We start from the raw sequence: 17,450 nt of genomic DNA, 5'->3' as shown, positions 1-17,450 counted from the left end.
GGCCCAAGGACTTGGACCATCCACCACTGCACTCCCTGGCCACAGCAGAGAGCTGGCCTGGAAGAGGGGCAACTGGGACAGAATCTGGTGCCCCAACCGGAACTAGAACCCAGTGTGCCGGCGCCGCTAGGTGGAGGATTAGCCTAGTGAGCCGCGGCGCCGGCTAATAATACTATTATTTATACATATAATGAACGTATGGCTGAACACCTGCAATGAGCTATTATTTTTAGTGCCTTACAAATACTAACTCTTTAAATCCTCATTTCAACATGTTAGGTACTACTCTTAGATAACCCCTACACAGATGTCAAAACTAAGGGAACTTGACCAAGGCCACACAACTGGTCAAACAAGGCACACAACTAAGTAACCCTGGTAGAGCCAGGCAGTTTGGTTCCAGAAACCCTGCTCTAAACCACTAACCAATTCTATTCTGCTCTGTTGTGTATGAAAAAATAATGGACTCAAAAGGACTTATTGAAGAAGTGAAATGCAGTATAATGGTGCTCATATTTCTGACCTATGAATATGAGAGGTCACAAAAGACGACTGAGCAACCAGAACATGAACTGCCACAGTTCCCAAAACTGAGACTCTGAGTTAGGAGGCTCTCAGAGGGCACCGGTCCACACGTACCTGGTTAGCTAAAAGGGAGACCTCAGATGATGAATAGGAGACAGCACAAAAACAAACAAACAAACAAACAAAAAACCTGGACTCCAACGCCATGGGAAGTTTTGCACCTCAGACACACTCTCATCTGGGACACTGCTGTGGTGTGCTGTCAGCCGTCACTGCGCTGAGCCCCTCTGGGAGGTGCTGAGTATGCATCCACAGTGCATGTGTGCCCTGAGGAGCCCCACCGCCCAATCTTCCTGAGTTTCAGCAGGAACACAGAACCACACAGCACGCTGGGACAAAATCTGCTCGGAGCTGAGTCAGGGTAAGAGAGCTATTCACACAGTCCCAAGGCAGGGACTCTGGCTCAGGCTGTAGATTCCTAAAGACACTTGCAGTAACATCACTGGATAGAAGGCAAGCGTTTACACAAAAGGCCTAATTGTATTTCTTTAATAGGAAAGCAAAAAGGGAGCTAATGGGTTGGATGGTTGGTTAAGATGCCACTTGGAACAGACATCCCATGAAAGGTGCTGGGATTGAGTTCTGGTTCTGCTCCTGATTGCAGCTTTCTGCTAATGCACACCCTGGGAGGTGGAGAGTGATGGCTCAAGGATTTGGGTCCTTGCCACCTGACTGAGCTCCCAGCTCCCTACTTCGGGTAGGCCCGCCTCTGGCTGTTGAAGGCATTTGAGAATGACCAGAGGATGCAATCTCTCTCTCAATCTCTCTCTCTCTCTCTCTCTCTCTCTCTGCACCTTCCTCCATTTCCCCCTTCCCTAATAAATTTTGTAAAAAATTTTAAAAACAAAGCTGAACACCTAAAAAGTTGGCATGACAGACTGACATTGGGACCTTAAGCCAGAGTTCTTTTCCATTTGTTTCAATCAAATGCTGAGCTCTTGGAGTTTGTATTCTCATACAGAGAGTGAATGCTGGGATTCTAACTCTCTGATGATGGGGAGTGGGGAGAAATTTTAGCAGAGAGATGTAAAGTGACCAGTCAGGCCACATACTTAGCCAGTAGCAAGAATTCAGGTGCCTCATGGGACTTTCTAAATTTGGCTCTGCAAGGAAATAGTACTGCAAATCCAATGATCAAAAGCACCCCGGGGCCGGTGCCGCGGCTCACTAGGCTAATCCTCCGCCTTGCGGTGCCTGCACACCAGGTTCTAGTCCCGGTCGGGGCGCTGGAGTCTGTCCTGGTTGCCCCTCTTCCAGTCCAGCTCTCTGCTGTGGCCAGGGAGTACAGTGGAGGATGGCCCAAGTCCTTGGGCCCTGCACCCCATGGGAGACCAGGAGAAGCACCTGGTTCCTGCCATTGGATCAGCGCGGCCGCGGCGGCCATTGGAGGGTGAACCAACAGCAAAGGAAGACCTTTCTCTCTGTCTCTCTCTCTCACTGTCCACTCTGTCAAAAACAAAAAAACAAAAAAAAAAAAACAAAAAAAAACAAAAAAAAAAACCCGGATGGAACTCCCTTCAATTTTTAAAATTTCTTTTGATTGTTTTTAACTCACAGGTGTCTTTACACAGAAATAAGCACAAATATAGTCTTCTGGTCAATATGTCAAGGGAAGAGAATCTACTCAGAAATTATATTGTCCTGGAAACTAATTTACTGAACCATGCAAGTGGCTTCTTCCACAGAGTTACTGACTTCCCTTCAGTCAAAACAAGATCCGGCATCTTTACTGCATCCAGCACAGAGTTTTCTGGCCGAGAGCTGGGTGTGGGTATAATTTGGTTTGCACAGATAGCAAGCTAGAACGAGGTTGTTACAGACCTGATTTCCACTTCTCCTTCCCATACTCCTAGGAGACCCTCCCTGGGTCTCTGAGGACTGGGGGCGTTACTAGCATGCTCCAGTCCTGCTTTTGCTCTTGTTTTGTAAGGCACGTGGCAGCCAGCCAAGGCTGAGAGAGGAAAGAGCTGGGGTAACAACACCACCATGGCAAGCATCCCATAATTTCATCCACTTTCTTACTTCTTTCCCTTTGCCTGCCTAAATCTCCCCTGCGTTCTTTGAGAGACACAGCCTTGGCTCTGTTTGTAATACAGCTTGCAGCAAGCACTCAACAAATTTTTGCGGCCTTCACAAATGATTGGATTTCACTCCAGTTCATCACCTCTCATTTTTCATTATCCTCACTTCTTTTTTGGTCCATTCTTTAGTTTTTTAAAAGGCAGTTCTGAGGCCAGTGCCGTGGCACAGTAGGTTAATCCTCCACCCGCGGTGCTGGCATCCCATATGGGTGCTGGTTCTAGTCCTGGCTGCTCCTCTTCCAATCCAGCTCTTTGCTGTGGCCTGGGAAAGCAGTAGAATTTAGCCCAAGTCCTTGGGTCCCTGCACCCACATGGGAGACCAGGAAGAAGAACCTGGCTCTTGGCTTCGGATTGGTGCAGCTCTGGCCTTTGCAGCCATTTGGGGAGTGAACCAAGAGAAGAAAGACCTTTCTCTCTGTCTCTCCCTCTGTCTGTAACTCTACTTCTCAAATAAATAAATAAAATCTTAAAAAAAAAAGGAAAAGAAAAAAACAGCAGTTCTAAGATATTCAGCAAAACCAATGGCTGAAATGGGGACAAAATACTTAGTTTCTTTGAATTGGTTTTTATTTTATAATTTCATATTACACTAGGAAATCACACTGGTGTTTCCTAACATACTCACTTTTTTATAACTCACTTATTAACCATTTTGGTCTTTGCAGGTCCAGAAAATATTATTCTCTTGGTTGTAAATAAGCCAGAGAGCATAGCTGTCTATGCAACTAGTGCCTAGTGGAGTGTTCTAATTACAAATGTCCCTATATAATTATTGATAAATGACAAAATGGTACCTAAATGCAGGGTAAAATAAAATCACACTATAATTATTAACATGGTAAGAAAAAAAATACATATGCTACATTTTTGTGTTAAATTTATCTAGTCTGATTTTTATTCTTTTTAAAAAGGCACATTTTGAGTTTATAATAGTGTTTGTATCAACACTGTCATATTATCAATACTTGTAATATATCACAATTAAGTACGGGTCAGTTGAACACCTAATTATATCTAAATGTAACATAAAATGTTTCTGTATTCATTCAGAAATGTATTTAAGTATTACCTTGTATTTAAAGAGATGGATTAGAAGAGAACATGCAGTATTCTAAAGCTATTCTACCTTTTATATCTAAAATTAAATGTGTGGATGAATGTGTACTTAAACAAACACAAACTAATTTAAAGTTTCCTCTTTAATCTTAAGCTTAATATGATTAAACTGGTTATAGAATAATCAGTTGTCTTATTCTACTGTTCAAACTGAAATTAAATATATTTTTAAAAGTCTGCAGAATTGATTAAATACATGACAATGTCATTTCTATTACAAGTGCCTTTTCTGCCATCTAGTGGAAAAATGAAATCTATGAAGAATCACGAATTACATTTTTTAAATTCTCATGCCTTAAAATATTTAGCAAAGGCTTACTTGAAATCTCAAAAAAAGAAACCAAAGTAATGCAGTCTCTCCTCAGTTCTGATATGGTCTTCAGGTAGACCAGATGTGTGTGATCCTACAAACTCCCTGTGTTGCTGTAGGAATTGCACAGAAAAAATGTAGAAGGTGCTTCTGGCTTCTATAAAAATCACTGAAGCCATTAACTCTAAAACAAAATATCAGCACCCTATGCTTTACATAATTGGGTTGTCGTTCATTGTCAAAGTGACAAAGGATGCCTCAAATCCCTACATTCTTTCTGCTCCTATCAATACTCTAACCCTGTAAACTGGAGGAGGAGAAATATATTGGAGTGATGACTTGGTGGACTCTGTCTTGATTGTTGACTTTCAAACCTTTAAGCCTGCAACTCAATGAAAACATGTATTTGACATTGTGACCCAGAACACACACGTGTGTATATTAGAACACCAAGTGATAATCTTTATAGAAGCACCCACTATATTTTATGTTCTGTTTGGTTTTATCCTGTTTCACATCTTTGGTAATATTTCACATTTTAAGTTGACTCCATGATACAGTACTAGCCCCAAAGTTTAAAAAAGTACTGAATATATTTCCTCAGAAGCCCTAAGTATTTATCTCTCTTATTTTAAAAGCTTAACATTATAAAAAGGTTAAAAAAATAAAGATATGAAAGTATTGGTAAACTAATTAAAAGACTGAGATATTCTGTTAAGGATATTTGATGAGTGTTCACTTCTATTACTAGCAAGATCATCTTTCTCACCCAGAAGAGAAGATTCATAGTCATCTTCATAAGTACCTCATTTATCAAAATCAGTCACCAAGGGCAGGCATTTGACCTAGCAGTGAAGACCTCACTTGTGATGCCCACATCCCATATCAGATTGCCTGAGTTCAACTCCTGGCTCAGATTTTGGTCCAGCATCCTCTTCCTGTGCACCCTAAGAGGCAGCAGATGATGTCTCAAGTAGCTGGTTCCTGCCTCCTACATGGGAGACCTGGGTGTCCCAGGTTCTGGGCCAATGTGGGCATTTTGGAGAGTAAACCAGCAGATGGGAATGTCCTCTCTTTTTCTCACCCTCAACTAAAAATACATAAAAATTTTGAAAATCAGCAAAGCCATCATCAATTTCTGTGGATTCTGTCCTCACAGTGTCTTGTATCTCTATTCCCTTTTCCATGTTTAGCACATTTGGCACCTTCCCACTTCCCTCCTGGATGAGCACTGCTCTTCTTGACTCCATCCGTCCCTCACTCCTCTGGTCCATCCTTCACACAAGTGCCAAGACATCAAATGACATCATTCATTGCTTCCTCTGCCTAATGAATAAAACCCATGCCCATTAGGGTGGCATGGAACACTCTGTTTGCTTAGTGCTCCATCAGCATTTACTGATGGAAACTTGATGCTCTCTCTCCCCATTAGGCAGTGAGTAAGGACTGTCTTTGTCTCTCTTTAAGTGTACTATATTTGTTCCATTAAATATAGTGCCTAATATTTTTGAAAGGCACTGAGTGAAACTTTTTTTCTGACTTTCAGCTCCTCCTGTGTGCACTCTGTAGTTTCTGTTCTACTAACCAACCTTTCCCAGAACTCTTAATTATTCTTTAAGAGTAGTACCTAACATGTTGAAATGAGGATTTAAAGACTTACTATTTTGCCAGGAGGGAGGTGGGAGTATTGGTGGGACGGCAGGTACAGTAGGAAGAATCACCATGTTCCTAAAGTTGTAATTATGAAATGTATGATGTTTGTAACTGTAAAGATGTATAATTCTTCATACATTCCTATGGACTTACTTCTAAGGGAATAGTTTAAAAACTTGCCATGGGACCCCAAATCCCCTTAAACTGACAGGTAAAAATAGCATTTTAAGTGTTAAAAGTGATCACATGGATAGGAATAAGTGTTAAAGTGATCATATAGATAGGATTAAGTGTTATAGTGATCACATAAATAGGATTAAGTGTTATATTGATCACATAAATAGGATTAAGTGTCTAGTAATAATAATAGATAGAATTAAAAAGGATTGACTGGTCCACCACGGGAAGCTGACCACACAGCAGACTCATAGAATGACAACTGCTTTCAGTAGCACTCTGACCTCAGAATCAGCCCTTAAGGCATTCGAAACTGGCTGATGAGCCCATGAGAGCATTTCAGGCATGGAAAGCCAAGACACTGTGGCAAAAAAAGTCCTACATAAAGGACCACTGTGGGTGAGATCCCAGTGGAAAAAGTGGTCATCAAAGAAGGAGGTACTTTTCTTTGAGGGGAGGAAAGAACTTCCACTTTGGGACCAGCACTGCGGCATAGTGAGTAAAGCCACTGCCTGCAGAGCTGGCATCCCATATGCACACCAGTTTGAGTCCCAGCTGCTCTACTTCCAACCAGCTCTCTGCTATGGCCTAGGAAAGCATTAGAGGATGGCCCAAGTCCTTGGACCCCTGCATCCACGTAGGAGACCTAGAAGAAGCTCTTGGCTCCTGGCTTCAAATTGGCCCAGCTCCAACCATTGTGGCCATCTTGGGAATGAACTAGTGGAAGGAAGATTTCTTTCTCTCTTTCTGCCTCTGTCTCTCAAATAAATAAACAAATATTCAAATAAATATTTCAAATAAATAAACAAATATTAAAAAAAAGAACTTCCACTTTGCTTATGGCCTTATCTAAATACTAACGGAGTTTGTGGATTCAAAAGGTTTCATAGCCTAGGCAGCTCATGTCAAGAGCCTTGGGTGATCACTGACATCATACATAAGAGTGTTAATTGTTAAATTAGCAACAGGAGTCACTGTGCACTAACTCCCCATGAAGGACTTCTTTCCTCAAAGAGTTGTATTATGAAAGTTAATAGTGGCCGATGCTGTGGCTCAATAGGCTAATCCTCCACCTAGTAGCACCAGCACACCAGGTTCTAGTCCCGGTCAGGGCGCCAGATTCTCTCCCGGTTGCCCCTCTTCCAGGCCAGCTCTCTGCTGTGGCCCGGGAAGGCAGTGGAGGATGGTCCAAGTCCTTGGGCCCTGCACCCCATGGGAGACCAGGAAAAGCACCTGGCTCCTGCCTTTGGGTCCACATGGTGCGCCGGCCACAGTGCACCAGCCGTGGTGGCCATTGGAGGGTGAACCAACGGCAAAAGGAAGACCTTTCTCTCTGTCTCTCTCTCTCTCACTGTCCACTCTGCCTGTCAAAAAAAAAAAAAAAAAGTTAATAGTAAAACTTATTCTCAAAGATTTACTTTGTTTTAGTGTATTAAGTGGAGGACATTCTTATGTCTCATAGTTATATCTAAGTGTTTGCAAAAGATGTATAATTCTTGGGTTCTTTTTTAAACTTAATTAAGCTTCTCCAAAAAATGCTTTAAAAAGTGAAATTAACTTCAAGATGCAATGACTTTGAACAGCCCTTGTCTCAACTATTGAGGAACAGTTTTTTTTTTTATACAATTTGTTGAACTCTTTACTTAGTATAGAGTTCATCTTCTGTGTATAAAGTTAATTCAATTTGTTAAATTGTTAAAAATAAAACTGGGAATAGGAGAGGGAGAAGGAAGAGGAGTGGGAAGGCAAGTACGGTGGCAAGAATCAATATGTTCCTAAAGTTGTATTCATGAAATGCATGACGTTTATATTACTTAAATAAAAGGTTTCTTGGGGGGGAGGGAATGTGTATTATGAGAAAATTACACATGGATTTTGAGGTTTTTTTTATGTGCCAAAACTAAACTGAGCTTTTAATTCCATTTTCCATGAACTTTTTGGGATACCTTCATACGGGTCAGCCAAGCCTTCAGTGGGCTTACCTGGACTGTATATTTAATTCTGAGTTGGGATTTGATCAAGCTTTCTAGTCTGGAGTATGAGCCCACATCATCAATTTTTTTCTTTTTTTAGTTATCTACTGGGCACTGTACGTGGCTAAAGAGACCAACATGTGGAAAAGCTAGCTGCCACCCTTATGCCACGCATGCCCCCTGGGTAGCCCTTCTCTGTGTTCTTGTAATGACCTGTACGTTCTTATATCACTGTCTTTCTTCCCTGTACTTCATATACCCATGAACTGCTCTAGGGCAAGGAGTATCTCTCACTGATTTGTATACTAAGCAACTAATATACTATCTGAATATAGCAGATGCTTAATACATACATGCTGGTGAAGTATCATTAAAGATACAAAAAAAAGATGTAAAGGATTGAAAAGAAGTGTTACGTATTGTGTGCATTCTCAAAGAGCTGGTGTAACATTTAAAGAAATAATTATCTAAATATTCTGTCTATAATGTCCTATACTTAATAGTTACTGAATACATTTTCACCAAATGAATGAAATGGAAGCTAATTTCCAGGAAACATACAAGAAATACAAAGGACTGTGTCCATCCCTTAGGAGAGTATAATCAGGTGTGAAGCAATAAAAATGTTCACAAATACTTACATTACTCAGCAGGTTGTATTTGCTGCCAAATGTGTCTCAGACACACCACTGTTGTCAGCTAGTGTGGATCCCAAGAGATTTTTGAAGGAGTCTTTGTCAGGAACTGCGGAAAATCTGAGATTTCATCCAACTTTCAAACTGCAAAGTTAAACAGCCACATTTCAACTGGTGCTGGCAGAGAAAGAGAGTCCCCTGAGTCAGAGACTGGGTGTTGTTACTCACAGCACAGCAGGCATCATGAGTTTCACTTTTACATTTTTTTCTCCCTATATTTTAAAGAATGAAAAAAAAAATCCCAGGTATGTTATCCACGCTCTAGGTTTATATTACAGCAGAGGCCCAACCTAAAGAAACCCCAGTTCTCTAAAAGAGACCTATCCAGTCTCTGTCCTGGAGGGAAACATTTTCCTTATCTCCCTGATCAGAGGACAAATCCGACTCATGCCCTGCTGGGAGACACCTTCTCCATGTTTCAAGATCACTTGCTACATAAGCATGTATGAAAAGATAGCCCGGGATAAATGTTGTTGACGGCTTTCCTCAGAAACACAAGCAATCAAGGGAGAACCAGTGGTCTTAATTAGGTTCTCAAAGACTGACTGATTTGGTCAAACAATAGAATGAGAAAGGATACTCTAAGAGGAGGAATGTCATATGCACTTATTTGTGTCATCACAGACCAACCTGGGCTTCAGTTTCCTTACCTGAAAAACTGGAGTATCAATATCTACAACACAAGGTTGCTCTGAAAGATATTTGAAGTAATGTATGCATGACTTCCAGCTTGGTGCCTGATATGTTGCCAAACTGTTAGCTCTTTTTTTCATTTCCCTATGAAATGTGACTTTGTAGACTGTTCTGATGTAAAGAAAGGGGGAAGATGAGATGCATTTAGCAAGTCCATTCACTAACATTTTTTATTCAGCATCTTCTATCTGCTAAGTACCAGGCTAGACCCTATGCCTGCCCTCTTGATGCTTATGGTCTGTTTCAAAGGGAAAACAGAGAAGAAACTTGTACATTGTAGATGTCTAAAATTTTATGGCAATCCCATGTGGCCAGAAAGTTGGGAAATTGTGGAGACATAGAGGAAAAAAACCCTAAAGGAAGAGCATATGCCAGTTAACATCATGTTTTCCTGGTCACACTGAAGAGAAGGATATTAATAATTGTAGCAGGAAAATTTCATGTTACTATTATTGCCATTGTCAGTTTTCCCTAACTATTAACAAAATACCTGAGGCGGGGCAACTTCTAAGAAAAGATGGGTACTTAGCTCAAAGTGCCACAGCTCTTGTATGGCTCCCCCTGGCTGCATCGCCTCATGGCAGATGGCATCATGGTGGCAAGAATGCATCCCATAGAGAGAGATGACATGAAAAACTAGGAAGTCAGAGTATGGGGAGGGACTGGTCTTGGAACCACCTACAAGAGCTCACCTCTTAAAGGTCACATCACCTCTTGATATTACCATGCTAGAGAGCAAGCTTCCAATACATGTACCATTGGGGGACACATCCAGACCATACCCAGACCATAGCACCACATATGTATGATTTTTAATCACTCATTCAAATGTTATTGAGTATTCCCTGCATGTTGTATATAGTGATAGATGCTGGGGTTAAGGATCAAGAACAGGAATTCCCTTGAGGATGAGTTAGCCCCAAAAGATAAGGGATTGGTTTTTCACAAGACAGTGTCAACGTCCATGTATATACATGCATGGAGAGAGAAGTGTGAGAAGCCAGTGATATTGTGAATAAGGTGTTTCATTTAAAGATGATTAAAGTATTGGTTTACGGGATAACCTATATTAGATGTTGGAGAGAAAGTGGTTAAAATGTTCTTTATCTGTGGAATATAGGATTATTTGTTTTATTACAGACTAAATTTATGCCTGAAATATTTTGTAGTGATAATATAGTAATTTGGGAGTGGGAAGAAAAGATAATTATAAAGGAGGTCCATACAATAGGGGTGGGACTTGTTAATTTGACCACTGTGTTAAATTAGATACATTAGAATTAGATATTATCTAATTAGAATTAGATACATTAGAATAGGATATGAAAAGGTAGCCCCAGTTTTTTTTTTCTGGAAGAATTATGGTAATAGCACTTTGTTCCTATCTCATGTCCAGTGCGATATAGACTGGATTTCAGATACTTGTCTAGAATCTACCTACTGGGCTAGATTGTCAGAAATGCAGGGACTATGTGACAGCTGAGTGATGGGGAACTAGCTAGGAGAAGTGAATTATATTTGAAATGGGAACCTGAGTACAAGGTAAGCAAAGCCAAAGAGAGGAGCCCTTCATCTATATTTCTATTACTCATGGATCATGAGGAGGGCTTTATATTAGTCTTATATTGGATGGCTTAAGGGAGTACTGAGTCCAGCAGCCAAATGACTGAAGGTCCTAAGCAAACCCTCTCCACCTGCCAATCTCATCCTCTCCCCTACCACCCTGTGCTACCTGGTTGGCTGCATTCTTCAAGTTCAATCGTACCTCCAGGGCAAGCTTTTCCCCAGAGAAGGGAGTTACATTATTAGAAACATCTCAGTACAGATTCTTTTGGGATGATTTGAGCCTGTGAGTGAAACAAGAAAGCTTGGCCCAAAATGCTGAAAGTGAGAGAAGAAAAGACTTGAGAAATCCCAGGTGGGGAAGTATCTTCTCTCTCCTACAAGTTGATTTCCCTAGGGGCTCTCTGGTTCACCAGATTTTCTACTAAATCTCTACACAGATTCTCATGCCTGTCTGTGTTGATGAAAATGGCAGGGCAGGGGTCAGAATACTCCATCACAACTACTCTTTTTATGTCTAAGTCATGCTGGTGCTGCTGCCTTCAGAGGTCAAGTCCACACCACCTTTTCCTGACTGTAGGACCACCAAGGTCCTGGCCCAACTGCTTGTCAATGTAATCACAACTCAGTAGAGAGTGCACCTTTTGGAAAATTAAAGCACTGTGTCTTTGTTTCATGTAAAATGTCCCTTTCCCTGAATTTGGTCTTGAATGATGAAATTCTTTCCATTTCTATTAGGTAAACTTGGTCAAAGCAGGCATGATTTTTACCCAGGCCTTAAATTAAACCCTATAGAACCCTCCTCCCTCACAATTTTTTGAGTCAACTTCCAAGGATGCTTTCATTTAGCCAGCTGTTTGCTCCTCTTTCACATGATGGTTTTCAGTTCAGCAGGAGCAAAGATCACTGATATTCCCATTGGGTTTATCGAAGCAACTGAGAACAATGGGTTCTTTTTGTGTTGAACATAGAGACTCAAAATTTATTCATAATCTTTACCTCTTCTCCCAATACATTCTCAACCCCACGAGTTTCTTTCTCTAATCAGCTATGCAAGTCTTAACACTAAAAATTAGCTACACATGACTCATTCATTTTTATTAGTATGGTGGTGTCTTGATCTTCCTCCCTACACAATCTCTATATCTGCTTAAATTTAAATCCATTTTGTTGGGGCCAGTCTTGTGGCTCAGTGGGTTAAGCTGCCACCTGCAAAGCTGGCATCCCCTATGGAAACTGGCTCATGTCCTAGCTGCCCCACTTCTGATCTGGCTCTCTGGTAATGTGCCTCGGAAAGCAGCAGAAGATGGCCCAAGTCCTTGAGCCCCTTGCACCCACACAAGAGATCCAGAAGAAGCTCCTAGCTTCTGCCTGGCCCAGCCCTAGCCACTGCAGCCATCTGGGGGGAGTGGTGAATGGAAGAACTCTCAGAAGCTAGGAGCCAGAAGCTTCTTCCAGGTCTCCCACATGGGTTCAGGAGCCCAAGCACTTAGATGGGAAGCAGAACAGCCAGGACTCAAACCAGCGCCCATATGGGATGCTGGCACTGCAGGCAGTGGCTTTACCCATTACATCACAATGCTGGATCTTCCATTTAATCTTTACAACACTGTGAGCTGTATGTTACTCTCCTCTTAAGATTACAAACTGATTAGAGAGGGCACACAGAATGAAGTCTATCTCACTCCAAACTAGTGCTGTCTACACTAAATTTTTTTTAAAGATTTATTTATTTATTTGAAAGTCAGAGTTACACAGAGAGAGGAGAGGAGAGGAGAGGAGAGGAGAGGAGAGGAGAGGCGGGGGGGGTCTTCCATCCAATGGTTCACTCTCCAGTTGGCCGCAATGGCCGGAGCTGCTCTGATCGGAAGCCAGGAGCCAGGAGCTTCTTCTGGGTCACCCATACAGGTGCAGGGGCCCAAGAACTTGGGCCATCCTCTACTGCTTTCCCAGGCCATAGCAGAGAGCTGGATTAGAAGTGGAGTAGCCAAGTCTCAAACCGGCACCCATATGAAATGCCAGTGCTTCAGGCCAGGGCATTAACCCGCTGTGCCACAGCACCGGCCCCTATCTACATTAAAGTACATGAGTGTTAGAGCCAAAAGGATGAGGGTTATCAAAGACAGTCATTTCCTAAAGTGGAGGATAGATACCAAAAAAGGGGATACATGGGACACTGAATTTAAAATTCAATAAATGGGGGCAGGCATTGAGCTGCAGTAGGTTAAGCCACCACTTGGGATGCCTGTATCCACTATTAAGTGTGTTGGGTGGAATTCTGCCAACTCTCCTTCCAATCAAACTTCCTGATAATTGCACCGTGGCAGGCAGCAGATTATGGTTTAAGTACCCCTGTCACCCATGTAGGAGACCTGAATGGAGTTCTTGACCTTGGCTTTGGCCTGGACCATTCCTGGCTATTCTAGACTTGGGTGAGTAAACCAGAGGATGAAAGCTCTGTTATTCTGCCTTTTGAGTAGATGAAAAATAAATAGTTAAAAATCAATATCATAAAAAACTAAAATGCAACAAATACCCTAGTGAAGAAGTTAATTTCTTTTCAGTACTTTTCTTTTATTTATTTATTTATTTATTTTGACAGGCAGAGTGGACAGTGAGAGAGACAGAGAGAAAGGTCTTCCTTTGCCGCTAGTTCACCCTCCAATGGCCGCCGCCAGCACGCCGGCCACTCATCTGATGGCAGGAGCCAGGTGCTTCTCCTGGTCTCCCATGGGGTGCAGGGCCCAAGCACTTGGGCCATCCTCCACTGCACTCCCTGGCCACAGCAGAGAGCTGGCCTGGAAGAGGGGCAACCGGGACAGAATCTGGCGCCCCGACAGGGACTAGAACCCGTTGTGCCAGCACCGCAAGGTGGAGGATTAGCCTAGTGAGCCGCGGCGCCGGCCATCTTTTCAGTACTTTTCTAATCCTTTTGATAACATTCAGAGGAAATTCAGTTCTACATTATACAAAGGCACTTCAAAAGGTTCACAGAAAATGGAATTAAAAGATAACTTTACTTTGGTATAAAACATTGAAACCCATGCATCTCAGTTGTTCAAAAGTTCATAGAAATGCGTACTTTCTAAAAATTGCATGATTTTCAAAAATTTTAAGCACCAAAACGAGTATCACTAATTCCAAGTTTCCACAAACTCTTGGAAGTGCTCACAAATGCTGGATACTTGCTCATTTGCTTTTTTTTTTTTACTCAAGAAAAACAATTCTCAGACAACTAGCAAAAAATATAACTACATTTTTCATTGTAATTATTCTTATAGCTATGGCAAATGGTTTTATTCAGTTTAGTAGTCATAAAAATTTTAATTTTCAAGATAAAATGTTTTTAGTTTTTTTAAAGTGAGCCTACTTTTCTAAATACTGAAGGATTTTGTGGATTCAAAAGGTTTCCATAGCTTTAGCAGCTCATGTCAAGAGCCTCAGGTGATCACTGACGTCATACATAGGAGTGTTGATAAATTAACAACAGGAGTCACTGTACACTAACTTCCCAATCAGGACCTCTGTTCTCAAAGAGCTGTATTATGAGAGTTAACAGTAAAACTTGTTCTCAAAGATTTATTTCATCTTAATGTAGTAAGTGGAAGATATTCTTATGTCTCATAAGTTTTCAATATGCCTAAATGTCCAACTCCATTGCTTAGTTTCTTAGGTGCTTCCTTAATTAATGATAAAACTCATTCTCAAGAACTTACTTTTATTAATTGTATTAAGTGGAGGATATTCTTATGTCTCACAAGTTATAGTTATGTCTAAGTGTTCACAAAAGATGTATCACTTTTGGGTGCTTCTTTAATTTTCTCAAAAAAAAGTGAAATTAACTTTGAGATGCAATGACTTTGAACAGCTCTTGTCTCAACAGTTGAGGAAGTGCTTTTTTTACGTGCAAATTGTTGAACTCTACTTAGTATAGAGTTGGTCTTCTATGTAAAAAGTTAATTGAAAAATGAATCTTACTGAGAATGGGATTAGGAATGGGAAGGGAGGAGGAGGAGGGGTGGCAGTGTGGGTGGGAGAGTGGTATGGTGGGAAGAATCACTAAATTCCTAAAGTTGTACTTATGAAATGTATGAAGTTTGTATTCCTTAAATAAAAGGTTTCTTAGAGCAGGGGGGAGTGAGACTAGTCACATAAAAATGTTTCTAGGCCAGTGTTGTGGCATACTGGATTGGACTGCTGCCTGCAACTCCAGCATTCTGTATGGGCGCTGTTTCAAGTCCCAGCTGCTACACTTCTGACACAGCTCCCTGCTAATGCACCTGGGAAGGCAGCAGAAAATGGCCTGGTACTTGAACCCCTGCACTCATGTGGGAGACCTAGCTATAGCTCCTGGCTCTTGGCTTTGTCCTGGTCCATCCCTGGCTTTTGTGGCTGTTTGTGGAGTCGGTCAGCAGATGGAAAATCTCTCTATCTCTCGCCCATCCCCTCCGGGAATCTGCCTTTCAAAAAAAAATAATAATAATAAACAAATCTTTTAAAAATAAGTTTCTAAATATTCAGCAGCATACAGATGTGGTTAAAAACCATGAAGATGGGGGCCAGCACTGTGGCGCAGTGGGTTAACACCTTGGCCAGAAGTGCCAGCATCCCATATGGGTGCCAGTTGGAGACCCGGCTGCTCCTCTTCCAATCCAGCCCTCTGCTATGGCCTGGGAAAGCAGTAGAGAATAGCCCAAGTCCTTGGGCCCCTGCACCCACATGGGAGACCCAGAAGAAGCTCCTGGCTCCTGTCTTTTGATCAGAGCAGCTCCAGCCATTGCGGCCAACTGGAGAGTGAACCATCGGATGGGAGACCTCTCTCTCTCTGCCTCTCCTCTCTCTGTGTAACTCTGACTTTCAAATAAATAAATAAATAAATCTTTAAAAAAAAAAAAAACCATGAAGATGCTTCAGGAAATCCAGACTTAAGGGCCACAGACCTAGATTCTAGGTGAAAACCCTCCTGATACAACCAAAGAATGTCTAGAGCTGTTCAATGTCCAGGTCCAGGTTTCCTGAATTGCTAACACGTGACTAATTCCCCTGATTTCCTCACAAGCAAGTCAAGTCAACTTCCACTGTTTGCATTTTTCCTGCAGTTCATCAGGCACCTTTTGACCAACAAATAGACAAAAATTATAGGAACAAAAAAAAACTATTTCCAGAGCTGTCATAGTTTTCTTCTTGCTGAAGGATGTGACGTTGAAGTGGGTATATTTTACTATTTGTATTTGAAAGACAGAGTTACAGAGAGGGACAATCTTCCATCTGCTGGTTCACTCACCAGGTGGACCCAGTGGCCACAGGTGGGCAAGGCCAAAGTCAGGAGCCAGGAGTTTCATCTGGGTCTCTCATACAGATAGCGGGGACCCAAACATCTGGGTCATCTTCTAATGCTTTTCCTAGGCCATTAGCAGGGAGCAGGATTGGAAGTGGAACAACCAGGACACGAATCAGTGCCCATATGGGATGCCAGCATTGGAGGCAGCAGCGTTATCTGCTATGCTGTAACAATGGCCCCTTAAGTAGGTGTATTTTAGACTACTTTGATAATGTGGGTATTCAAATTAAATCCAAAGTTGATATTTTTATAAAATTCACATTACTTTAAATATCTCTATGTATAACAGTGAGCAAATTCAAGTCTAAGCTGTAGTTAAGAGAATAAAAAGCCCATTATCTCTTGAAAGCCAAGTGTCAGAACAATTTCTTCAAAGGCTCTTGATATAGCTCTCCCAAGGATACATCTATTGCCTACAGTAGTTGCAAGTGATAAAATGGACTTCTAACATAACATGCCTGCATTTCCAGTCAGCTACCCGAGCCCACAAGATACCTCAACATTCTGCTCTATTCCAATGAAGTGTTTTACCAGCAGATTTCTTGAGGGCTGCTATTTAGGGTTGTCAGATGCACCATCTTTTTTCATAACATTTAAAAATACTCCAACCTGAAGTTCATGAAAAGGGAGATTTTTTTTTGTTGTTGTTAGAACTGGGTTACCTAAGTATAGCATTTGTAGAAAATAAGGGGCTTTAACCTGTTAATTTTTTGTCCTAATTAGAAGGCAGCAATATATATTTGCTACAAAACTCACCAGTCCACTGCCATCAGCAACAGCATACTTATAGGAAAAGAATGGGGCAACCTTGAGGAAGGTAAGCATCTGTCCTTAGTTTCTTGTTAGCTTCAAGTACCACTTTAGGCATCTGATTCCCACTCCCATTTTGCCTCTAGTTGTTGCAGTGGATTCGTTTCTGGGAGGAGGAGCGTGGTGGGGGCAAGAGGCATGGAGTCACCACACAGACCCTGGGAGTCGGGTGAAAGCAGGCCTGAGGCAAGCAACCTGCAGACTCATTTGTTTCAGTTGCTACAGCTGCTTATATAGCCAAGGCAGCCAATTCGGTCAAGGGGCGGTCTATGCCCTAACCAATCACACCCTGTTGCCAGGCAGTTTTGAAGCCATCCAATCACAGCCTGTTGCCAGGCATACTTTGTTGCCAGTGGCCATCTTGGCATGGCCTTCTCATTCCACCACATTTCCCCCTTTTCATTTATTTTTGAGCAATGGGAGGCATGATTCTTGGCCATACCATTGTTGACC

At 41.8% G+C, this 17,450-nt stretch overlaps 1 long non-coding RNA gene across 1 annotated transcript in view; it reads right to left on the bottom strand.

The window, feature by feature from the left end:
• LOC149124551 (uncharacterized) overlaps positions 1-17,281 on the bottom strand; it is a 34,748-nt gene extending 17,467 nt beyond the window's left edge. Inside the window, exons 1-2 of the long non-coding RNA XR_016212846.1 lie at positions 16,944-17,281; positions 8,537-8,674 (exon numbers count right to left, since the gene is read on the bottom strand). This is a non-coding gene — a long non-coding RNA (uncharacterized LOC149124551). The remainder of the gene's footprint in view (positions 1-8,536; positions 8,675-16,943) is intronic.
• Between the last annotated feature and the right edge of the window lie 169 nt (positions 17,282-17,450).

Source organism: Oryctolagus cuniculus, chromosome 9 (assembly GCF_051225735.1).
Source record: "Oryctolagus cuniculus isolate XC-2025 breed Fujian yellow rabbit chromosome 9, ASM5122573v1, whole genome shotgun sequence".
Classification (NCBI taxonomy): Eukaryota; Metazoa; Chordata; class Mammalia; order Lagomorpha; family Leporidae; genus Oryctolagus; species Oryctolagus cuniculus.
This window is presented reverse-complemented; position numbering and strand designations above follow the sequence as displayed.